This window comes from Lepidochelys olivacea (assembly GCF_965140295.1).
Source record: "Lepidochelys olivacea isolate rLepOli2 genome assembly, chromosome: 8".
NCBI classification, from domain to species: Eukaryota; Metazoa; Chordata; order Testudines; family Cheloniidae; genus Lepidochelys; species Lepidochelys olivacea.
The window spans coordinates 6,754,788-6,775,588 of NC_140418.1; the positions used below are offsets into that span (position 1 = coordinate 6,754,788).

The following is a 20,801-nucleotide window of genomic DNA, read 5'->3' on the forward strand; positions in this document are numbered from 1 at the left end:
AAGCTACTCAGCTGGGCCACTTGCACCCACATATACCTGGTTTTTGACCAACTCACCCCCAACGTGGTCCTTACAAGAGCATTTACATCACTGCTGGATTTGGCCCTAGCTGTACAGGAAATGACTAGCACACAGGCACACAGATCACTACATTGTCGTCATACAGTGAAGGCCAGTTACATCCTTTGATGGTACGGTACTATTTTGTCATGCAGAGATAACAGTTGGGCAAAACAACCGGCCCACCATCCCGCCCCTCCACACACACACACACACACACACTATCTGCACTTAGGTGACAAAGTTGCAAAGTCATAAATATGCATTCACCCCACAAAACAGAGCGAAAACGGCACTGCATATTGCACTGAAATTTCTCCGACCGCGCAGGCCCATGCCAATGAATAGGTGCCGCACCTACGTGGAAACACATATGCTCCATATCTGTAATGTGGCCAAATGATGTACAGATCAATGCCGAAACATGCACTTTCATGCATACACCAATGCCAAATAGATCCATTCATGTTTACACAGGCTGACGAGATTTGCTGGGCTGTGTAATTCATTGATGTCAGGAAAGCTTTGCTTAGATCTAGCACAGGGTTTTACGCGGCCTCCAATCACCACAGTATCTGAGCCCCTTCCATGGAAAAAGAAATATCAATAATGCAGTCCTTAGTCTTGGCGTCTCTGACACTTCTCCCTTTGCAGGGGGAAAAAACCCTCTGCTTGTGGCACTTTTCGTTTGGCTGGTTGCTTTGGTGGCTGTTACAGGGGTTTATTTTGGGGTGGGCGTGGGTATTACGTTAGCTGGGCGTGTCAGCGTTGATTGTGCCATTCTGGCTATGGTGCAGAGGCTCGTGGAGGAGGAAGGTTTTGCAGAATGTCCTAATGAAGCTCAGATGCCACATCCGATTCCCAGTGAGATTTTTTTCTGCCTTTATAACCAGTACACAGCACACCCCTGCAAATTGGCATGATGCCCACAAACACACCCTTCCCTTCACCCTGCACTACGGAGTCCACTAACCCCCACAGCAGGGAAAGCCAGGGCCATTGGAAGAGCCATTCCAAGCATGTGCAAACTCTGCTGTGGTCCTGGCCATGAGCTCACTGAAGCAACTGTGGGAACGTGGAGGTTTCAGCCACAAGGGCAAACTGAATGATACGCGATGTCCAAACCGCCAGCTGGGCTTCCTAGCTGTTCTGTAAAAGGCTGGGAGATTTTTACAGCAGGGTCTGTTACCCAGCTTTATAGCGTAACTGCCCTTTCAACCTAACCAGAGATAAAGCAAGTTCTGTGGGAGGTTCCCGTTGGGCCGCAGAGTCTTGAGTTTCCTTGCGATTCAGAAAAATTCCTCTTGCAGTCGTCTCTGACACAGACGGCTTTCTTTTCTCCTTTGAGAAACCAGACAAGTTCTCCTTGGGTACTAACGGCAAGAAAGCCCCTTTGTTCAACTCTGCAAACAGGGCCATGCCACGGCCTACCCCCGTTTCCTAATTACCGCCTCCCGCGCAAGGCGCTCAATCCCCAGTGTCTAGCCAACTGCCCCAGCATTAACCTCGTGTTTGTCTAAGTGATCTGCCTCCTCCGTCCAACAATACAGCACTGTCTGTCCTGCAGCCCACACCATTTCAGGGGGCATGCAAGGCGGAGCACCGGGGGAGCGCGCGTGTGTGAGAAAGAACATGGGCGCCCAGCTGTATGTTGGCGTGAGAGTCAGCCTGCCCGCCCCATCAGTTGGGAACGGCTGAGGTGGGGATGCAGACACTGGAGCAACGCTGAAGAGGCCTTCACCTTACGGCTGGTTGGGAGCAGCCAAACATTTTGATCGAAGAAAGAAGGCAGAAGAAAGAGCCTGGGCGGGAGACGGGGGGGGGGGGGGAACTCGGCCCTCCACGCATGAGCAGCCATTAATGAGAACCAGCTGAGGATATTCTGCCCCCTGCGTTCCTTCCCTCCCCCTCACCCCGCCCACACCTCCTCTTGGCTCACCCTTGGGGTCAGTTTGTATTTTCATAAGTCTTGACTGCCGAGAAATTGGAGGCTTGTGTGCCAATGAGGGTCTGATTTGTTAATGGCAGGCCCGAGGCAGAGAGAACTGAAACATGAGGAACTGAATTAAAAACTCCAGCCAAAGGACTCCTAACAGGGCGGGTTAACCCCCCCCCCCTCCACCTCTCTCTGTAGAATGGCTGAACATCTGTGCAGCAAAACCTCAGGGACTCCCCATCTTCCCCTTACTAATCAAACACATGTAGATTCGGGGCATGTGTTTTCCTTGTGGATCCTGCCTATCACGCATTCATTTTATGTGGCTCAGGTGAATTATTTGGCTCCCATGTATTTCATATGGGGCTTTCTTCTTATGAACAAAAAAACGCCATATGAACAATGGAAATCACATGGAAGTTACACTGGAGGACATGGCTTCCCCCCACGCATGTGAATGATGGGGTATGGGAACATGCCTCCCATTATCTATGTAGCAGAGGACCTGACCTAGTCAGTAAAGTGAACTGAGCCAGCAGGCTTGATCCAACAGGTTTGTGTGTAGTGATTTCCCTTCTTCTCCTTTTCTCTGGGCTATTTCGTGTGGCAGTAGTGGTTGATGCAACATTCTTATTTATATTGCCTGGACCAGGCCCCATTGTGCCAGGCGCTGTACAAACACAGAACAAAGACTACTGGTCACCTTCTGGTCACATTTTCTACACGGACCCTCATTACCAGCTTTGAAAGCAGAAGCAGCTGGGGCACCAACAAAAGAGTGATGAAATCTCTGATAACGATTAATAAGTAATAATACATAGGGCTTATTTAGAGCTTTTCATCAGTAGATCTCAAAGCATATTAGAAAGGCTCCCCTCTGCTTCTTTGTATGGCATGTATTTGCATGTGCGTGACAAATAATAGAGGTATAAAGCTGATGCGTCATTCGATGGAACTGTGGGAGAGAGTCATCGATAAGAGACTAAGCAGCAACATAGATATTAGTGCAAATCAATATGGCTTTGGGCCAGGAAGATAGACCGGAGATGCTGGTTTTGCATGGAGGCAGCCAGTGGAAAAATTGAGAGAGAAAAGGAAAAAAGTGTTCACATGGTATTCACTGATCTGGGAAAGGCCTTTGACTCAGTTCCAAGAAATGTCATCTGGTGGGGTGTGAGGGAGAAAATGGTACCAGAACTTTATATGCGGCTTGTTTAAGCCATGCAGCCAGGATGGGCAGGGATGGTGCCCCTAGCCTCTGTTTGCCAGAATGAGCAACAGGGAAACGGTGTGCTGTCATCGAGGAAGACATGTCAGCATGTGCCATGGTAGAGGACATGGCACTGAACAGAGCACTTTAGAGGGAGAGAACTCGTAGAGCGGACCCCCTTTGATGGGATTAACGCAAGGAAGAAGAAATACGTGTGTGCGTGATGTTGCTCTCAAGTGCAACTCATATTATGTTTGCAACATCAAGGTCAAACAAACACACACAGCCTCTTTCACAATAGCACCACTTTCCCTAGGCCACTTCTGCAGCAAATAGCAACCAGCTCACAGAACCTCAGCCTGCCTCCAGAGCCATAACACCCCCCAACCCAATCCCCTCTTGCTCTTCTGGGTTGGTTCCTCCGTATCTCCCGGGGGGCTTTCTATGCCAAGAGCCACTCAGCACAGAATAGCTAGTAGCTAGAAGCCTGGTAAGGGGATCACTTGATGATTACCTGTTCTGTTCATTCCCTCTGGGACACCTGGCATTGGCCACTGTCGGAAGACAGGATACTGTGCTAGATGGACTTTGGTATGGCCATTCTTATGTATGTAGATGCAACAATCATAGAATCATAGAATATCAGGGTTGGAAGGGACCTCAGGAGGTCATCTAGTCCAACCCCCTGCTCAAAGCAGGACCAATCCCCAACTAAATCATCCCAGCCAGGGCTTTGTCAAGCCTGACCTTAAAAACCTCTAAGGAAGGAGATTCCACCACCTCCCTAGGTAACGCATTCCAGTAACGCATTCACCCTCCTAGTGAAAAAGTTTTTCCTAATATCCAACCTAAACCTCCCCCACTGCAACTTGAGACCATTACTCCTCTTTCTGTCATCTGCTACCACTGAGAACAGTTGAGATCCATCCTCTTTGGAATCCCCTTTCAGGTAGTTGAAAGCAGCTATCAAATCTTCCCTCATTCTTCTCCTCTGCAGACTAAACAATCCCAGTTCCCTCAGCCTCTCCTCATAAGTCATGTGTTCCAGTCCCCTAATCATTTTTGTTGCCCTCCGCTGGACGCTTTCCAATTTTTCCACATCCTTTTTGTAGTGTGGGGCCCAAAACTGGACACAGTACTCCAGATGAGGCCTCACCAATGTCGAATAGAGTGGAACGATCATGTCCCTCAATCTGCTGGCAATGCCCCTACTTATACAGCCCAAAATGCCATTGGCCTTCTTGGTAACAAGGGCACACTGTTGACTCATATCCAGCTTCTCGTCCACTGTCACCTCTAGGTCCTTTTCTGCCGAACTGCTGCCTAGCCATTCGGACCCTAGTCTGTAGCGGAGCATGGGATTCTTCCGTCCTAAGTGCAGGATTCTGCACTTGTCCTTGTTGAAACTCATCAGATTTCTTTTGGCCCAATCTTCTTTTTTGTCTAGGTCCCTCTGTATCCTATCCCTACCCTCCAGCGTATCTACCTCTCCTCCCAGTTTAGTGTCATCTGCAAACTTGCTGAGGGTGCAATCCACGCCATCCTCCAGATCATTAATGAAGATATTGAACAAGACCAACCCTCGGGGCACTCCACTTGATACCAGCTGCCAACTGGACATGGAGCCATTGATCACTACCTGTTGAGCCCAACAATCTAGCCAGCTTTCTATCCACCTTATAGTCCATTCATCCAGCTCATACTTCTTTAACTTGCTGGCAAGAATACTGTGGGAGACCGTGTCAAAAGCTTTGCTGAAATCAAGGAATAAAACGTCCACTGCTTTCCCCTCATCCACAAAGCCAGTTATCTCGTCATAGAAGGCAATTAGATTATTCAGGCATGACTTTCCCTTGGTGAATGCATGCCGATTGTTCCTGATCACTTTCCTCTCCTCTAAGTGCTTCAGAATTGATTCCTTGAGGACCTGCTCCATGGTTTTTCCAGGGATTGAGGTGAGGCTGACTGGCCTGTAGTTCCCCAGATCCTCCTTCTTCCCTTTTTTAAAGATGGGCATGACATTAGTCTTTTTCCAGTCGTCCAGAAAAGGTGGTGTCGGAGAGAAGGCTTTGGATTCTTTGACCCTGGGATAGTGTTCCAAGAAGGAGGAGTGCTAGGCAGAGACAGGCTCCACCTAACGAAGAGAGGGAAGAGCGTCTTCGCAAGCAGGCTGCCTAACCTAGTGAAGAGGGCTTTAAACTAGGTTCACCAGGGGAAGGAGCCCAAAGCCCTGAGGTAAGTGGGGACATGGGATACCGGGAGGAAGCACGAGCAGGAAAGCGCGAGATGAGAGGGCTCCTGCCTCATACTGAGGAAGAGGGATGATCAACAAGTTATCTCAAGTGCCTATCGGCAAATGCAAGAAGCCTGGGAAACAAGCAGGGAGAACTGGAAGTCCTGGCACAGTCAAGGAATTATTATGTGATTGGAATAACAGAGGCTTGGTGGGATAACTCACATGACTGGAGTACTGTCATGGATGGATATAAACTGTTCAGGAAGGACAGGCGGGGCAGAAAAGGTGGGGGAGTTGCATTGTATGTGTAAGGGGACTGTTGCCCCCTTACTAACATTCAGTGGGGGTATTTTAGTTGCTAGCTCCCATTACTGAAAAGGGGGAAGGGTCGATGGGGAATCAGGACCCTGGGACTGCCAGTCCCTAGGAACAATGGGGAGAGGCCAATGCTCCAGGTCAGCCTGAATGACAGGGCGGGCAGGCTAATCAAGGAGTCAGGAGGCCAGGGAGGTCCCCTCCATCCTCCGTGTAAACTGGATTTGCCTGGGTCAGACAGACAGAGTGGGGCCGAGCTAAGGAGAAAGTAGGGGCCCGAGCTGAGCTGGGGAGCAGAGCTGGGCCAGATCCAGAGGGACCAGAAAAGCAGCCCAGAGAGAGCAGACCCTGTCCTGGGAGCAGAGCTGCAGCCCCAAAGCCAGAGGCACAGCCCAGAGAGAGCAGACCCTGTCCTGGGAGCAGAGCTGCAGCAACCAGAGCCAGAGGGGCCAGAAAAGCAGCCCAGGAAGCAGGTCAGTGCTGGGAGCAGAGTCACAGAAGCAGCCTGCAGAGCAGACCTGTCCTGGGAGCAGAGCTGCAGCAACCAGAGCCAGAGGGGCCAGAGAAGCAGCCCATGGAGCTGGAGGCAGAGCAGCAGCAGCAGCAGCCGTGCTGAGACCGAGTGGCGGAGCCGGGGCTGGAGCAGTCCGGAGCTGGGTGCGGTGAGCAGCTGGGGAGAGCGAGGGGGACCCTGGGCAGCGGGCCCAGCACAGGGAGACGCCTCAGCCAAGAGGCTCTGCAGGCCAGGCTTGGATCGTAACCCCGACAGGGCAGGGGCGACACTGGGAGGAAGGGTCCTGCCACTTAGAGCCTGAGAGCGTGTGGCCACCACCAGAGCGAGTGTCCAACCGGCAGCATCCCTGCAGCACAGCCAGGGCCGGAGACGGGGCCTGGGACTTACAAGGAGCAGACCGTGAACTGCCCTGACATTCCAGAGACACTGTTTGTGATGTTCCCTGCCACAGAGCGGGGTGATGTGTTTCCTTTAACCTTTCCCATTTTCCCTTATTCTTTTTAAAATTAATTGTTGATTAAATAACTTGCATTTGCTTTAACTTGTATGTAATGGTCAGTGGATCAGAGAAGTGCCCAGTGCAGAGAGAGTACCCCGGAGTGGGGACACCCTAGCCCCTGTCCTAGGTGACCACAGCAGGGTTGGGGGTCGAGCCCCCCAGGAATCCTGGGCCCAGCCTTGTTGGGGTTACGAGGACTCTGCCAGACAGGAGAGTGGAAGGGGAGTCCTCAAGGGCAGGGAGGCCACTGGGTAAAGGGAGTGGGAGTGAGGACACAGATCCTTTCGCTAGCCCACTTCATCAGGGTAGTGCAGAAGCCAGGAAAGTTCCCCACAATAGCGGGACTATTCCCCCGCTTACATATGTAAGAGAGCAGTATGACTTCTCAGAGCTCCAGTATGAAACTGCAGAAAAACCTGAGAGTCTCTGGATAAAGTTTAGAAGTGTGAGCAACAAGGGTGATGTCATGGTATAGACCACCAGACCAGGGGGATGAGGTGGACAAGGCTTTCTTCTGGCAACTAACAGAAGTTACTAGATCGCAGGCCCTGGTTGTCATGGGAGACTTCAATCACCCTGATATCTTCTGGGAGAGCAATACAGCGGTGCACAGACAATCCAGGAAGTTTTTGGAAAGTGTAGGGGACAATTTCCTGGTGCAAGTGCTGGAGGAACCAACTGGGGCAGAGCTCTTCTTGATCTGCTGCTCACAAAGTGGGAAGAATTAGTAGGGGAAGCAAAGGTGGATGGGAATCTGGGAGGCAGTGACCATGAGATGGTCAAGTTCAGGATCCTGACACAGGGAAGAAAGGAGAGCAGCAGAATATGGATCCAGGACTTCAGAAAAGCAGACTTTGACTCCCTCAGGGAACTGATGGGCAGGACCCCCTGGGAGAATAACATGAGGGGGAAGGAGTCCAGGAGAGCTGGCTGTATTTTAAAGAATCCTTATTGAAGTTACAGGGACAAACCATTCCGATGTGTAGAAAGAATAGTAAATATGGCAGGCAACCAGCTTGGCTTAACAGTGAAATCCTTGCTGATCTTAAACACAAAAAAGAAGCTTACAAGAAGTGGAAGATTGGACAAATGACCAGGGAGGAGTATAAAAATATTGCTCAGGCATGCAGGAGTGAAATCAGGAAGGCCAAATCACACCTGGAGTTGCAGCTAGCAAGAGATGTTAAGAGTAACAAGAAGGGTTTCTTCAGGTATGTTAGCAACAAGAAGAAAGTCAAGGAAAGTGTGGGCCCCTTCCTGAATGAGGGAGGCAACCTAGTGACAGAGGATGTGGAAAAAGCCAATGTACTCAATGCTTTTTTGCCTCTGTCTTCACGAACAAGGCCAGCTCCCAGACTACTGCACTGGGCAGCACAGCATGGGGAGGAGGTGACCAGCCCTCTGTGGAGAAAGAAGTGGTTCGGGACTATTTAGAAAAGCTGGACGAGCACAAGTCCATGGGGCCGGGTGCGCTGCATCCGAGAGTGCTAAAGGAGTTGGCGGATGTGAACAATCAACAGTCAGAACTTCTAGTAGTGAAATAGATGAGCTATTGGTAAAGGAGGGAGTGGATCAGGGATCAGCACCAAACCCTTTCTTGTTTATCCTCGTCCAGGACACCATCACAAGGGACATACAAAAGTCGGCATCTTGGTACATGCTGTTTGCAGATTATATCATTCTATGCAGTGAGAAAGATTGTCTAGAAGAGGATCTTGATAACTGGAAGGATGTGTTGGAGAGACATGGGCTTAAAAATAAGGAGAGGGAAAACAGTATATGGTATGTAATTTCAATAATGTGAACACCAAAGAATTATTCTTGAAACTAGAGGGGAAGACAATACCGAACACGCAAAGTTTCAAGAATCTGGGTTGTAGAATCTGGGGAAATGGAGGAGGAAATTCGAGCTAAGAATAATAAATGCTGGGCTCAGATGGAGAGAGAGGAGTGGTGTAGTATGTGTCTGGAAGATACCAGGAAGATTAAAAGGGAAAGTCTATAATCAGTGGCTAGTTCAGTTTTAACATATGGCATTGAATGTTGAGCAACAGAGAAGAACCATGAGCAAGTGATCTGATCTACAGATATGCAAATGGTGAGCTGGATGAGTGGTGTAAGCAAGAAAGACCACATGACATGTTCAGAGACACGCTCAAAGTAACACCTAGAAATGAAGAAATGAGGGAGTGCAGGCTCAGATGGTTTGGTCATGTAAAGTGCAGTCATGACAACTGTATCTGTAAGAGAGTCTGACAGATCAAGACTGAAGGAAAAAGTCAGAGCAGCTGACCCAAGAGGAAACGGTGGGCTGTCATAAGGGAAGACATGTCAGCATGTGCCATGGTAGAGAATATGGCATTGAACAGTGCACTTTAGAGGGAGAGAATTCATAGAGCAGATCCCATTTGATGGGATAAGTGCAAGGGAAAAGAAATACGTGTGTGCGTGATTTGCTCTCAAGTGCAACATCATTATGTTTGCAACATCAAGGCCAAACAAACACACACAGCCTCTTTCACAATAGCACCACTTTCCCTAGGCCACTTCTGCAGCAAATAGCAACCAGCTCACAGAACCCCAGCCTGCCTGCAGAGCCATAACACCCCAATCCCCCCTTGCTCTTCTGGCTTGGTTCCTCCGTATCTCCCGGGGGGCTTTGTATGCCAAGAGCCACTCAGCACAGAATAGCTAGTAGCTAGAAGCCTGGTAAGGGGATACCAGGGCTGCTACTCACAAAAGCTAGTGGCAGAGGGGTGCTTTCGGATGCAAACCCCCTCAGTTCAAGTCCTAGCTGGGGCAGGTTCCCTGCAAGAGGCGACCTCTCCACAGGAAATGTTCAAATGACTATTTGTGTCTGAAATCTGAGGGCAAAGAGGGAGGGAGCAGTGAACTAAATCCTCCATCTCACTTCTCCTGTTTAGCCATTAAAATTCCTCTGCCTCCTCAGGACAGAGTTCCAGAGCTGTTTCTCAGGGCGGCACTTGGAAACCATCTCTTGACGCCTTCTCCTTTGACAATATGTTTCTGAGCGAAGCCCGAAGGCTAACAAGCTGTCCGAGCACAGCATCCCAGCGGATCTCCCCACAAGGATGGCTCCTTATCTGATTGGAAGAGCTGGGACATGGTTAACTTGAACTGATGAGACATTTCCCCCCCCTTTATAAAGTGTCTGTGATCAAGGAGGTATCTTTGGCATCATGAATTTTTCTCTTGGGTTTAAAGTCTAGTCAGTCTTGGCAAAAAACTCTTCCCCCTTCTATCCCCCAAGTTCCTCCCTGTTCAGCCTGATTCCCCTCCCTTTCATCTGTGCCTCTAGTCGGCTGCCGCCTGTTACCTTTCCTCCTTGACCAAGAGAGGACGAAGTTAAAGTGTCTGTTCCAGTTTCCTCAACCTGTTTACCCTGCAGTTACAGGACGGTTTTGACCAACGGGAACTAGGATCCCGGTTTTGTTTCAAGCCCACCTCTAACACTAAGTTCTGAAGAGGATCCAGATTCAAACTTTGCTCAGACTTCTATATCAGGACCAGCCAAACTCTGGATCCCAACACACCCAGAAACCTCTCTCTCCATTAATCAAGCACCTGATCTCAGCAAAAGGGCTGGTATTTCCATTCCCCATGTCACACATTTCTCCTGGCCACAATTCCATCACCTATACCTCCCTGCAAGGAGGAGCCAATAGGTGTGTGAGCTGAAAAATGGCCGTAGGAAAGTCCATGATGGGCCTTTATATATCAAGTCCGTTAGGCTCCTGGAAGTCATCTTTCTTCCAGCTGTGTTTCTCTGGTGTCCAGATCAGGCACGCAGAAGCAAGAGCTCTGGACAAGTTGACTGTTGACAGTTCTTCATATGACACATCTGACAAGCCGTGGGCCCAGCTGCGGACACGCAGCCAGTGCGTTCACCCACTCATGCTCCATGTGGACAGCTCTTCAGAATAACAGGCCAGAAGGCAAATGCTCTGCAAGGCCTTGGAGAGAAGCATTTTGGGATCAGTTCTGGGCAGTTCTGGGCAGCTCTTGTCACAAATGCTAACTGCCCAATAGCTTTGCTTAGCAAGGCACTTCCTTTTTCCTTTTGCTCCAATATCAAATATCTTCCAGCAGGGCTGCCCCATAGGGAAGCTCCCAGAACTTCAGGGTCAGATGCACGAGCAACCAAAAAGTCTCTGACTTCAAGGGTTTCTCAGTGAAGACACTACCAAGGGTGCACCCCGCTGTCGTCATAGGGAAACCCCGACAGTGCCCATATCAACCGAGGGAGACTTCAGTCAGCCCAGCAGAGCAGCCTGTCTACAGCCACTGTGCCACAAACACACAGGCCAGCAGCACCTGTAAAAGCATTCGGGGATGATGGCATCTGCCAAAGGGATTTTGTCTCTGGAATGCCCATCATTACGCAGCCGTTTGCGGCACTGTGAGGAGGGGGCAAACAGATGTTCTGGGCAACGGAGTGCTTCTGTGGAACCCTAGGGCTGGGAGAGGGATGAGCAGGAGAGAAGTGTCCTGTGGGGTGAGCCCACTCATGGCAGTGCCGGAGGGCTTGCTGGGCAACAGTAACTGACTGGGATTTCACTCATCATGGCTGTCCTGGGAACACACACAAGGGTCAGGGCTTCAGTGTTTGGGGGTGGGGGGTTCAACAGAGCTTTGTTCCTCAACTGAAGGCTGGTTTTGACTATTTCAGTGCCGTCTGCTGCTCGTTCTGAGATCCACACCGCAGGTCGTGGAGTGCTCCACACATCTGACCCGGTGTAATAGTGGTTAGCATCCACTCAGTCATGGGGTAGTGGTGGGGGAGCCAGGGCCCGCCTACTCCACCGGGCTCCAACCCAGGGCCCTAGGAGGGTCGGCAGCATTTGACCTCCAGGGTGGGGAAGACCCTTTGAGTCTGAGTTACCCTCCCTTGGTTACTTCCTGCCACTGCTTCTGGTCCCAGAGAAGGAAAAGGAAACCAAACCATCAGCCCCAGCCGGGCTCAGCATGCAGTCCTGGTACTTAGGGGCGGCGTCTCCAGCCCCTTTCGGCAGGAGCCTTCAGGGTAGATCTATCCTCTTCTCCAGCCTCCTGACTTTGGAGCTGGGTTGCTCCCTTTTCAACCCTGTCTCCAGCTGGAGCATGCTCTGCAGGTTGGAGGGGCAGGGCTAGCTGGGCCCAGTACTGCCCTTTAACCCCTTCCATCCCAGTGTGGGGTTTGTATACCCCACCACACAATACTACAGCACAGGATTCACATGCTGTGATAAGACACACATGTGCTTGCTAGTGCGGCTGTGTCAGGGTTCATACTCCAGCCTCCGAATGTAGCGGGAGCCATGTACACCCCAGCTCATCAGCAATGACAGTCACATTAGCTAGGACGCTCTAGGGTGGGGCTGGGGATGAGGGGTTTGGGGTGCAGGAGGGTGCTCAGGCTGGGACCAAGGGGTTTGGAGGGTGGGAGAGGGATCAGGACTGTGGCAGGAGGTTGGGGTGCAGGGGTGGGGGAGTGAGGTCTCTGGCTCTTGGTGCGGGCTCTGGGGGTGGGGCCAAGGATGAGGGGTTTGGGGTATCAGAGGGTGCCCTGGGCTGGGACTGAGGGGGCTGGGGCGTGGGAGGGGATAAGGGGTGTAGGCACTTACCTCAGGCAGCGCTTATTTCAGGCAGCTCCCAGAAGCAGCAGAATGTCCCCCCTCCGGCTCCTATGCAGCGGCGTGGCCAGGCAGCTCCGTGCGCTGCCCCTTCCACAGGCGCCAATGGGAGCTGCGGGAGCGGCGCTTGGGGCGGGGGCAGTGTGCAGAGCCCCCTGGGGAGTGTAGGAACTGGAGGGGGGACATGCTAGCTGCTTCCTGAGAGCCGCACGGTGCGGAGGCTAGCAGGGAGCCTGCCAGTCCCGCTACAGGGGCGCTGCCAACCAGACAGTCAAGGACCCGGTCACCGGAGGTGCCAGGATCCCTTTTTGACCAGGTGTTCCCATCGAAAACCAGACACCTGGTCATCCCAGCGCCCGGGGGTCTCAGCTGCCAGCCCTGCACCCGGCTGCCGGCCCCAGTTCCGACTCCCGGCCCCACGTCGGGAGCTCCACTCCCAGCCCCACATGCGGGGTACCGGCTGCCAGCCCCACACCCAGGCGCCCGCTGTGACCCCGGCCTCAGCTCTCTTACCCCTGCCCCCCATTCCCGGAGCCACGGCCCTGCTCCTAGCCCCAGCTCTAAGGCGCACGGGGGGCACGGACAGGGATGGAGGGGGCACAGCTCCCCCACTCTAAAAATTGTTTCAGTGCCATTGGAGTGAGCTTTGCAGCAAGCCCCAAGTGTGGGCCAGTAAAACCTTCCCATCCGCCCACCATGCTTTACATTGAAATCATTTGAGGGAATTCTAAGTGTTTTATTGAGACTACTGTTTCGCATCCCTCTACCTGAAACACCAGGTCCCTTCATTGTCAGGAGCCCAATCAGCCAGGACTCAGAGGACAAGGAAAATTTGAACTAATGCACTGAAAACACCTAAAACAAATACCTACCATCACTTTTCTACACCCACTAATGCCACCGGTTTAAGATCTGCTCTCTTGGGACCTGCCAGAGCTAGAAGAAGAAATGCTGTGTCCACACTGGGAACCCACGATTGTTTTCTTTCAATTGTATAAAGCTCCCGTTTCTAGCTCCGCACTGCCATGGGGGCAGGGCTGAACTGGGCTTATTTTGGGTGTCAGACCATTGTAATTTTGAGGGAGAAAGAAACATTTTCATGGCAGGTTGTGGGGGAGAAGCAAGTTCATTTTGTTTAAATGTGGCTTTTCCTTCTGAAAGTTGCTCAGAGCTTTAGAATGGTAGAAACCCTGGTCAGGGGTGGAGTAGGGGGCAGCGTGTAAGCCAGGTGGAGAAGGTGTGTGATAAATGCAGTTAGTTATACGGCTCTGCTTTATATCTCATGGATATCATAGAATCATAGAACTGGCAGGGACCTCGAGAGGTCATCTAGTCCAGTCACCTGCACTCATGGCAGGACTAGGTATTATCTAGGACCATCCCTGACAGGTGTTTGTCCAACCTGCTCTTAAAAATCCCCAATGATGGAGATTCCACAACCTCCCTAGGCAATTTATTCCAGTGCTTAAACACTCTGACAGTTATGAAGTTTTTCCTAATGTCCAACCTAAACCACCCTTGCTGCAATTTAAGTCCATTGCTTCTTGTCCTATCCTTAGAGGTTAAGAAGAACAATTTTTCTCCCTCCTCCTTTTATGTACTTGAAAACTGTTTTTCATGTCCTCTCTCCGTCTTCTCTTCTCCAGACTAAACAAACCCCATTTTTTCAATCTTCCCTCGTAGGTCATGTTTTCTAGACCTTGAATCATTTTTGTTGCTCTTCTTTGTTGCTCCAATTTGTCCACATCTTTCCTGAAATGTGGCATCCAGAACTGGACGCAATACTCCAGTTGAGGCCTAATCAGCATGGAGTAGAGCGGAAGAATTACTTCTCATGTCTTGCTTACAGTACTCCTGCTAATACATCCCAGAATGATGTCTGCTTTTTTTGCAACAGCGTTACACTCTTGACTCATATTTAGCTTGTGATCCACTATGTGCCCCAGATCCCTTTCCACAGCACTCCTTCCTAGGCAGTCATTTCCCATTTTGTGTGTGTGCAACTGATTGTTCCTTCCTAAGTGGAGTACTTTGCATTTGTCCTTATTGAGTTTCATCCTATGATTTCATCATAGCACGTATGTGGTCTACAGTATTTATAATAAATACAGTATGCACGTGTGTGTGTGTGTGAGAGAGCTGGAGAGGCACACTGGATATGCACATGGATATGTGTGTGAGATGGTTTGCACGTAATGAATCTCTGTGTGTGCAAGTCTGTGTAGCATTGTGTATATGTGAGTTCACCCTGTCCTGGGGGTTGGCACAACCCTATTCCATCACAGATCACAGGCACCAGGTTCTGTAAACTACTTGCAATCAGCTGCATATCAACTTCCATGAAGACTAAAAGTCTGGGGAAGAACTCCAAGCAGCGGTGCAGTCCGAGGAAATGAGGGCAGAAGAATGTCAGAAACAACTGTAAACTTCCCAGGCGATTGCTCTTCCCTGCCCCAGTTTAGATTGGGTCAGGCCTTCAGACTGTTTACAGAAAACCTAGCTCACCAAGAAATCCATCTTCCACTTCCTGTTGACTGCAGAAAGACAACATTTAAACTGAGTCAGAAGGCCAGGAAGTCTGAAACTCAAGTGAATTAATGTCTTCTATTCAAAAGACAGAAGGGGGCTGCATTGAAGTCAGCACGACCGGGTCCAGAGGCAGTTAGAAGCCTGCAAGCAAGTTACGTGTTTGCCTTTGTAACTGAGCTGATCATAGTTGCCATTCCAGGAAGTCCCACCTCTGGAAGACAGTACTTAAGAAGTGACATCATCGAATCAGCGGCTAGTGATTGGCTACGGCGGAGACTATGTCATTTGTGGCAGGACTCGCCTTTCAGATGAAGTCTGCATCCGATGAAGCAAGCTGTAGCTCACGAAAGCTTATGCTCAAATAAATATGTTAGTCTCTAAGGTGCCACAAGTCCTCCTTTTCTTTTTGCAAATACAGACTAACACGGCTGCTACTCTGAAGCCTTTCAGAATGGTTCCTTTTGGAATTATGTTACAACAGAGCAACCTCACTGGTCTGGGCTGCCAGTAGCGTACCTAGGGATAGGGCTTGGGATGATGACACTCCTAGGTGGACCATTCCCACATCAGGCACACTCTGGCGTCTAATGATTTTACTTTATATATGAGCCCAGTTGGGGTCTAGTTTCCGGACGTGCTGCACAGCCACACATTAACAGAAGCCAGGGGTGATCAACAGCTTGGGAAACAAGGTCAATACTGCGTGTATGTGCATCCGGTGATCCCAGCGTGGGGGCTGGGACTCAGGAGGCCCTGGGTTCTATTGCCACACGGGTGACCTTGCACAAGATTTTGTGGCGTGATTTCATCTTCTGTAAAACGGTGGAAATCGTATTTACCGAACTCTCAGCAGGGCTGGGGAGAGGAATTCCTTTAGAGCCATCCTGGTTGTCTGAAAATGGCTTGGAGCAACTCCGCTTTAGATACGGAACATGCCACCTCTCCGTACTGGGCTTTCTCGGGACGCCTCCCTCCCTTGTTCTCTCTCTCTCTTTCTACACAGCATTCTGCCTCAGTAAAAACCACTTCTCGGCTGTCTTGTGTTTAGTGGAGCCGGTAACACTCGGCCTATGTTCCACTCAAGGCCAGGCTCCATTGTTGTGAAGTTCTTCGAAGTGTGGAGTTCAGCCAACCAGAGAGCAAAGCTTTGGATACAGCTGCTGTTTACTGCCTGAGTCATCATCTGTCACGAACCCAAGGAGCCAGAGAGGGAAAACTCAGCGCTGACCTGAAAACCAGCTTATTTTTCTCCAAGTCAACATAAAGGGATCAACAAGACATCTCTTTTTCTCATCAACATGAGGCACTTCGCTGGCAGTGGCTATATGCCGGAGGGAGAAAAACCCTCCCCGACAGCTAAGCTCTCTCCCCAGCTCCTGTCTCCATGCTGTCCTCTCTGCTGCTCTGGATCCATTACGTGCTAGGCGCTGTACAGAACACATGAAACCACAGGCACAGCCTTGGCAGGGGCTCCAATCCTAGGCCCCAATCCTGCCATATGAGCCATATGGGAAGGGTACCCTATGTCCACACTGGGTCTTGCTGAAGTCAATGGGATTTGACGCCAGGCACAAGAGTCTGCCCGAGTGGATCCAACCGCATGTTCGGGGCCTATAAGCTGGCCAGACAATGCAACAAGCACTGGAAGACCTGGAGGAGAAAGCAGCTTAGAAAGGGAGATGATGTTGTTTTCAGTTTTCTCCTTTCTGCTGTTTTAATCAGTGATCCCCATCCCGGCGCGCCCACCTCCCTCACACACCTTGGCAGTCCCCATCCCAGCGCGCTCACCCTCCTTGGAGGTCCCCATCCTGGGATGTCCATCCCCCCGGCCCTTCTCAGCACTCCCGATTCGCTACACCTGGCCTCCACTCTTGCCCCATACAGATCCTCCTTTTAGAGTCACTTCTTCCCCAGGGCTCAACACTGCTGACCTATAGTTTGCCTTCTCCACTCTGTTAGTAGCAGGGGGAAGACAGGGAAAATGAAAACATAAATAGCTGTCCAGGCTCTCTGATCTCCATCTCCTCTGGGGCCCCAGTGAGCCTGGGCCTACGCTGGCCTGTCTCAGGTTGCGAGCCATTTGGGACAGGAGCCATCTTCATTTCTGTGCCTGGCGCAGCATCGAGCACATGGCTGGAACTTATCAATAACGACAATATTGAGACAGTAGAAATTTAACTTAGCTGTCCCGGTAGATCAACATGATCCCACAGCGCTTGGCCTTCACCCAGCATCCCTTGGTGCCACTTGTCTTGCACCCAAAGAGTCTTAACGCAGAAGGGAGTGCTTAGGAGCAGCCGCCAAAGAATCTCCATCAGCCATCACAGCTTGTGCTTCTCCCCGCTCCGGCACAGTCCTCCAGCCTCTAGAAGGAAAGGTCAGTACAGCAAGTCGGGGGCCAATGGAGCAGCTCCACTGGCTGAGCTAAAGGAGGTCCCCAGCAGAGGTCAATAGTAGCATCTCCAGCCATACAGGCCTGGTGGAAAGCGGTTTGTAAATAAACCCAGTTGCAATGGGTAACATTAAATGCACAAATGAGTGAGCCCCGGCAGCGTTGAGGCTCAGCTTACACGGGAATTGCCTCGCTGTGAAAGTGATTTGAAGTAAATTATACACACGCCTTACAAGCACCGCAACTCCTCCTTGTCCTTGTGGCCTGCACCTCCCTTCCCATCCATGCACCATTTGCCACAATCTTTGGCCCTGGAGGCAAGGCCAGTACTAATCTACTCTGATAATAATAGAGTGTCCCTAGCCAGGGTTTCCTAATGGCTTGTCCCTGCCCGCACAGGCCAGGGAAATGGCATCAGCGTGTCCTTGCTAGTCACAAACCCTGTTTAAATAGGATTCTGGCCACAATGGTTCCAGTGCTGCCTTCTTCAGTGGCCGTGGGCCGCCCCTGCTCCTGGCTGGTTAGCCTATAGCTTGCCCTGCTCTCCTTCACCTCTTTGTTTAGGGTCCTGCTTTAATTTTCTTTCCTTGGACGCTTTCAGCGACAACATTGTCCCAGCTCCTTGAAAATCCAGCTCTTTCACCAGGAAACAAAACCGATTTTTCATGTCTGCCTCAGTAACCATTAGCCTGGCCCAGCCAGTGGGATCCTGAAACATCTCCCCTGTATGCAACTTCCGACAGCCCCCTAAGCAGGGCTTCGGAGACCACCCCAGATCTGGCCTTGGCTGCACATCTGCAACCCAGTTTGCTTCCCTGCAAGGTACCAGCAACTCCTATTCGCCGAAGCTAGTGGGAGAAAAATCAGACCTCTGGCCTCGTCCAGCATAATGAATCAGAGCTCTGGGACTGCTCCCGAACTCTCCCCTCATAGCCTTATGTACCGAGATTGTTCCACACCCTGGGACATAACGATTCCAGCAGACTGAACAGAGCCTGCAGCAATACACTAGGTCACGTGTTCACCAGCTGCTTGGAAACCATTTCTTGTCTTGGGGTCATAAGTGCAGATTTTTATAATTATTAGCTCTGGTCATTTACCATAAACTATTTATTCTGGCTCATTCAGAGGGGTTTGATGCATGGAGGTCTGTATGTACTCACCGAGGGCGTGTGTAGGGTTGGGGGGCGTTGACTAGCCCGTGTGTGTACAATAGTGAGTGCTGGAGAGATGGGACTGTGTGCATCTGGGACAGCGAACACAAGTTATGTCTCTCTGTGTGTGCGTGCACAGCTGTCAGAGAAGTGTGCCCGTTTGCCCCTGATGGGGCAAGGGTGAGTGTGTGTGTGTGCTGTGTCATCTATAAATAGACACATGGCTGTGTGTGGCACATGGCAGGGAGCCGTTTTCACTTTGGGGTGCTTGGATGAGCGTATCCAGTTCCATCTTGGGATGCTAACGCTACATAAAACGAGCACCGGGGCACAACCTGAGTGTTGATTTGAGCACCCGCTTGTGGAATCAGGTGCCCTGGCGACACTAATTTCTGCTTTGTCAATTACAACATGCCCCCCCTCATCTCAGCACAGGGCACCAGTTGCTGCAAGGATTCATTTTAATAGTAGAAATTGCACTCAAAAGAATGAGATTTATAAAACCAAACAAAGCAGGTGCTCACTAGTGTGAAGCGCAACACGAAGGGGGTTAATTGCAGAGATGGAAAGGGAAAGGAGAGGCTTTTAAAAGCGGGAGGAGAGGAGGTAAAACTGGGTGTCGATAAGACACACCCCAGCCTGACACCAGTCACCAGGTGCCCGATGGCACAAAGGTGGGATCCCTGTAGCTAATCGAATGAGGGTCTGGAAGAACCCTTGACTGTGGAGAGGCCGTGTGCCAAGGGCTTCCCATTCCTAGATGCACCAGATGAAAATGAGGGCAAGGGCAACTGTGAGTTCACATTGCTGAGGAATGTGGCACCCAGTACTCCCAAATGAAGGGTGGAGTGGGAGGAGGGGTGATTCCTGCTGTTGTTCACCGGGGCTAGGGTGCCTTTTCATGCATTATTCCTCAGCATGGAACAAGTGCTGGCAAACTACCGTGGAACAGCAGGGGAAGCACAATGTCTTACCTGTAAGGATGCGAGCCAGGAGACAAAGGGGGTCTTTTCCCAGGATCTCAGCCACTCCCACTCCCTGACTTTACCAGCTTTCTGCAAACCTGGGCAGCTGGGAACTGGCTGGCCTGGCCTGTTCTCCCCACCTTGAGACACTGAAGGCTGCTGTTTCAGAACATCTGGCTGCTGGAAAGAATCCAGGCCTAGCTGTTATGGCTAGCAGTGGGATCCTCCTTTCCCTCCGCTCCAACAGCGATGCCATCAATCACCCGTCTGAGCCCGGCTGGTGTGAGCGTGCATGGCGCATGGAGAACTGTGGGCATTCCAGAGTAACGGAGCATCCTTTCCGGTCCATTTATTGTCATGCTGTAGCCAGCGCTGGTACAAGGAACGGGGAGGGGGCACTTCAAACCCAGGCCTGGCCAGACGTCCCCTGGCTCTGGAAAGGATCAGGCGAAGCGGGACATGGAGGGTAGTTTTTCATTTTCTTTTCAACAGCAAAGGAGAAATATTAATTATCTTCCCTCCACCCCATCAGTCTCTCCCTCTGGGAAGATATCAGCTCAGCACATTCCTGCTTTAGAAGAATCTGAAAATAAATTGCCCTTCCCTTCCTCTTTAAATAATTACAAGTCTGCATTCCCCATCTGTTGTCCCACCTCCAGCTTTGGTCGGTGCCTCTGTCCTTTCTCCCTTCTGGGGGCCATTGGCTACTCACAAGTGTCTCTGAATTTCCACAGGGCAGATCTGGAAACAAGCAGGCGTGTTTGGGGGTGACATTAAATGGGCCAAAGCAATGGATGGAAGAGAGACCATGCGGGCATGGAGACAGTTCAAAGAAATGTGTGTTTTGCCTTCAGTGTTCTCCGTTATGAGAGAGACTAAGAACAGGCCCCAGCGATTTCCCAGAGTGCAAAGGAAAGGTGGGAACGGGGATCACTTCCAAGTGTGCACTAGTGTCTTAAGCACAAAGGACGTTGCAGCCTGTCGGCGGGTCTGGCAGGCTGGGCTTTCCAGCCCCTCCCCATGCTCCACAGGTAGAATGAGAGGGAAGATGGGATTTTGCAAGGGAAGTGCATGGCTGCCATCTACTTGCAATGCCTTATCCCACCCACCAGGAGGCAAACTAATGCCTCCCGCCATTCCCCAGCATGAAGCCCGGGAGGGCACCTCCCAGCAAGTGGCCAGTCTCCTACTAGTGGGGTTCAACCTAGCACGCTAAAAATAACAGCGTGGCTAGTGTGGCTCAGACAGCAGCTTGGGCTTTCCAGCCTACCCGTCCGCTTGGGTCCGAACCCAGGTGGCTGGCTTGGGCCACCGCAAGAGCTGCAATGTCCACACTGCTACTTTTAGCTTCCTAGCTC

At 51.0% G+C, this 20,801-nt stretch overlaps 1 protein-coding gene across 1 annotated transcript in view; it reads right to left on the bottom strand.

Moving 5' to 3' along the window:
• SYNPO (synaptopodin) overlaps positions 1 to 19,561 on the bottom strand; it is a 91,450-nt gene extending 71,889 nt beyond the window's left edge. Inside the window, exon 1 of the mRNA XM_084637406.1 lies at positions 19,453 to 19,561. The gene's annotated coding sequence lies outside the window, so the exon portion shown is untranslated. The remainder of the gene's footprint in view (positions 1 to 19,452) is intronic.
• Positions 19,562 to 20,801: the final 1,240 nt, after the last annotated feature.